At 43.8% G+C, this 4,531-nt stretch overlaps 1 long non-coding RNA gene across 1 annotated transcript; it reads left to right on the plus strand.

Annotated features, from left to right (window-relative positions):
- Window positions 1-230: 230 nt before the first annotated feature.
- Window positions 231-838, plus strand: LOC310723400. Its single transcript, XR_014532674.1, has 2 exons — window positions 231-612; window positions 698-838. It is a non-coding gene; the product is annotated as an uncharacterized lncRNA (long non-coding RNA).
- Window positions 839-4,531: the final 3,693 nt, after the last annotated feature.

The following is a 4,531-nucleotide window of genomic DNA, read 5'->3' on the forward strand; positions in this document are numbered from 1 at the left end:
CTGGACCAGCTTAAAGTATGGGTTGAGAGTTCTAACCCTGATGTTTTAGTAATTACTGAGACATGGTTGCGTAACTCTATTCTCTATCCTGACCTGTATTTATCTGGTTACAACCTGTTTCGGCAGGATAGGTCATCTAAGGGTGGGGGGGTAGCAATTTTCACTAAAGAATATCTTCAATGTAGTATAGCCCCGGCAAAGTCTATACTCAAACAGTATAATCTTCTTGTTCTTAACATGAAATTATCTAACAGTTTTTCTTTATCTGTGGCTGGCTGCTATCGCCCTCCATCTGCACCAGCATGTACCCTAGAGGCCTTGAGCAATGCTCTTGCGCCTTTCACTAGGTCCGAGTTGATCATACTTGGTGATCTTAACTGGGACATGCTTAAGCCCCCTGAGAAAGTTGTACGACAATTTGATTGCTTAAACCTTCATCAAATCATAAACCTACCTACTAGATATAACCCAAAAGGTTGTGACAACGCCACATTGATAGATGTTGTGTTCACAAACGCCCCACACATGTACCGATCGGGTGTTTTTTGCAATGATCTCAGCGACCACTGTTTTATTGCCTGTGTTAGAAAACAACTTTCTGTCAAACAGCCAGTCGTAATCACCACTAAACGTATTCTAAAAAATTTTGATGCTCAAGCCTTCTTACATGATTTGAATCATTTAAGTTGGTAAAAAGACAGTCTGATTCCCACAGTGAATAATGCATGGTTGTTGTTTAAAGATCTTTTAACTGCTGTGATCAACAAACATGCCCCAAACAAAAAGATCCGTATAAAAAAACGCAACAGCCCGTGGATTAATCGTGATCTAGTGGTTCTGCTTCAGCAAAAAAATACAGCCTGGCGCAGAGCACACAAGACACATTCTGTTAAAGACAACATTTTATTTCGTCAAATCAGGAACAAGGCCACACAAGCGGTGCGGGAGGCTAAAGCTGGCTTTTTTTAAAAACAGCTCACACTTTGTGGCGTGAACCCAAAAGCTTTTTGGAATACGGTAAAAAAACTTGAAAACAAACCCCGGACCATACCATTGTCCCTAAAATTGGATGACATAGTTGTCACTAATAAAAACTCCATGGCTGAAGCATTCAATCACCACTTCATAAATGCTGGCTTTGTTTCAAAGACATTAAACCCTATTTCTACAGCCCCTGCAACCTCTAATACTTGCAACCTTTTAGCACCTCCTCACAGTTTTTCCATCCAGCCTGTTTTAGAGGGAGAAGTCTTGAACGAACTGACTGCTCTGGACCCCAATAAAGCAGCTAGGTCAGATGATCTTGCTGCCTTTTTTATTAAAATTGCTGCCCCTGTCATTGCGGCTCCACTAACAGCCCTCATTAACCTCTCCCTCTATACAGCCGAGATTCCGTACGGGTACTACGCCTCCTCCTGCCCTTAACATCACCACCTGCAAGGGAGCTATTTTAGAACAAGTCACTGCTTATAACTACTTAGGCATCTGGTTGGAAACTTTACTCTCTTTCTCTATCCACATATCAAAGCTGCAATCTAAGGTCAAAGCCAAGCTTGGTTTCTTTTACAGAAACTGCTCTTCCTTCACCACTTCTGCCAAACTTATTCTTATTCAAATGACCATTCTACCCATGTTAGATTATGGAGACACTATATATAGGGTTGCTTGCAAGTCCACCCTATCAAAACTTGATGCTCTTTACCATTCTGCTATCAGGTTTGCCACAAATGCTCCTTTCAATACACACCATTGTGCTTTATATTCATCTGTTAACTGGCCCTCCCTTCACAATCGCTGTAAAATTCACTGGTTCACCTTCATTTATAAGACCCTTCTCGGCCACTCACCTCCTTACTTAGGTCACTTGCTGCAGCTAAAGCCTGTCACATATAACACCTGGTCCTCACTTCATTTTCAATTAAGCATTCCTAAAACCAACTCTGCGTTTGGTCTCGCATCTTTTCAATCTGCTGCCGCTCGCGACTGGAATGCTTTGCAAAATACTATCAAACTGGATAAATGAATTCCAATTTCAACCTTTAAAAATAGTATATCGTATTTGTTCACGGATATATGCAGTTGCTTCTCGTCATAATTTTGTTTTAAAATGTATTTATGTAATTGTTTACATGTATGTATTTTTTGTTTTGTACTTATTTTAGCCCTATTTCCCTTTCCCTAAGTGGTTTTTCCACTTGTCAGGCCGCCATTGTAAATAAGAACCTGTTCTTAATGACTTGCCTGTAAAAAATAAAGGTTAAAAAAAAAAAAAAAAAACTGGAAGAACTTCAAAGACTTGAGGCTGAAGATAAAAGGAGAGTAGCAGAAGAGGAAGCTAAAACATTGAAGCGATGACTAGAAAGAGAAGAAGAGGAAGCACGGCTACGTGTTAATATTGAAACTAAAAATGCTGCTAGATGGAAAGCATTGGAAGACAAGCGCAGAGAGCTTGAGCGCTTAGAGACACTAAAAAGGTTAAATGCTGCAAAGGCACGAATGCAAGTTTACGAGCAGAATGAAGACTACAAGGAAGAAACAAGAAAGCTACTTCTTGACTGCACATCTGTAATAAAGATGAAGTCAAGTCAAGTCAAGAGGCTTTTATTGTCATTTCTACTATACACAGTTGTACACGGTACACAGTAAAAACGAGACAACGTTCCTCTGGAACCCTGGTGCTACACTAAACAACAACATAGAGCTACAACACAACACAAAGCTACATAAAGTGCATCGAGTGCAACCTAGTGCAAACAGTGCAGACAAAAAACCAGTACAGACAGACAACACAAGACAAGACAGAAAAACCAAACATAGCACTGACCAGTAAACCTAAAAACTCTACCTGGGAGTGAATATAACCAGAACAATGTACTGCAAAAAACAGCAGCAGTCAAGAGGTGCAAAAAACAGCATGTAAACAGTATAATAAAGTGAAAGGTGCAAAAAACAGAAGTAAGAGAGTGGAACGGTCAAGTATAAATAATAATAAATAAATAAATGGTGGTGGAATGGATTGTGATGGGTAATGAGTGTGTGTTAAGTGTTTAGTCCAGGTTGTACAGTTCGGTAACACACATTTGAGTGAGTGTGTGTGTGAGTTCCGTTTCAGTTCTGTGTATTAAGTAGCCTGATGGCTTGCGGGAAAAAACTGTTGCACAGTCTGGATGTGACGGCCCGAATGCTTCGGAACCGTTTTCCTGATGGCAGGAGAGTAAAAAGTGTGTGTGACGGGTGTGTGTGTGATCGTCCACAATGCTGTTTGCTTTGCGGATGCAGCGTGTAGTGTAAATGTCCATGATAGAGGGGAGAGAGACTCCGAAGATCTTCTCAGCTGTCCTCACTATCCTCTGTAGGGTCTTGCCATCCGAGACGGTGCAGTTCCCAAACCAGGCAGTGATGCAGCTGCTCAAGATGCTCTCAATGGTCCCTCTGTAAAACATGGTCAGGATCGGGGAGGGAGGTGGGCTTTCCTCAGCCTTCTCAGGAAGTAGAGACGCAGCTGGGTTTTCTTTGTGATGGAGCTGGTGTTGAGTGACCAGGTGAGGTTGTCCGCCAGATGAACACCAAGGAATTTGGTGCTCTTGACGATCTCCACTGAGGATCCATCAATAATCAGTGGAGATTGGTCGCTCTGTGCTCTCCTGAAGTCCACAACCATCTCTGTGGTTTTGTCAACGTTCAGCGACAGGTTGTTGGCTCCACACCAGGCTGTTAACCGTTGCACCTCCTCTCTGTATGCTGACTCGTCATTCTTGGTGATTAGACCCACCACGGTCGTGTCATCGGCAAACTTGACGATGTGGTTGGAGCTGTGCATTGCTACACAGTCGTGAGTCAGCAGAGTGAACAGCAGTGGCCCGAGCACACAGCCCTGAGGGGCCCCAGTGCTCAGTGTGGTGGTGCTGGAGATGCTGTTCCCGATCCGGACTGACTGAGGTCTCCCAGTCAGGAAGTCCAGGATCCAGTTACAGAGGGAGGTGTTCAGGCCCAGTAGGCTCAACTTCTCAATCAGGTGCTGAGGAATGATTGTGTTGAATGCTGAGCTGAAGTCAATAAACAGCATTCGTACATATGAGTCCTTGTTGTCCAGGTGGGTGAAGGCCAGATGGAGGGTTGTGGAGATTGCGTCGTCCATGGAACGGTTCGGACGATACGCAAACTGCATGGGGTCCAGGGAGGGTGGAAGCTGGGTCTTAATATGCCTCATGACGAGCCTCTCAAAGCACTTCATCATGATGGGTGTGAGCGCGACGGGACGATAGTCATTAAGGCAGGAGACAGTAGATTTCCTTGGCACGGGAACAATGGTCGTTGTTTTGAAGCACGTGGGACCAACGTTACTGCTCAGGGAGATGTTGAAGATGTCAGTAAAGACACCTGCTTGCTGTTTTGCACATTCCCTGAGCACTCTGCCAGGAATGTTGTCTGGTCCAGCAGACTTCCGTGGGTTAACTCTGCATAAAGTTTTCCTCACTTCAGCTGTGGTTAGACAGAGCACCTGGTCAGTGGAAGGAGGGGTGGTCTTCCT

Source organism: Silurus aristotelis (assembly GCF_946808225.1).
Source record: "Silurus aristotelis genome assembly, chromosome: 3".
Lineage (NCBI taxonomy): Eukaryota > Metazoa > Chordata > Actinopteri > Siluriformes > Siluridae > Silurus > Silurus aristotelis.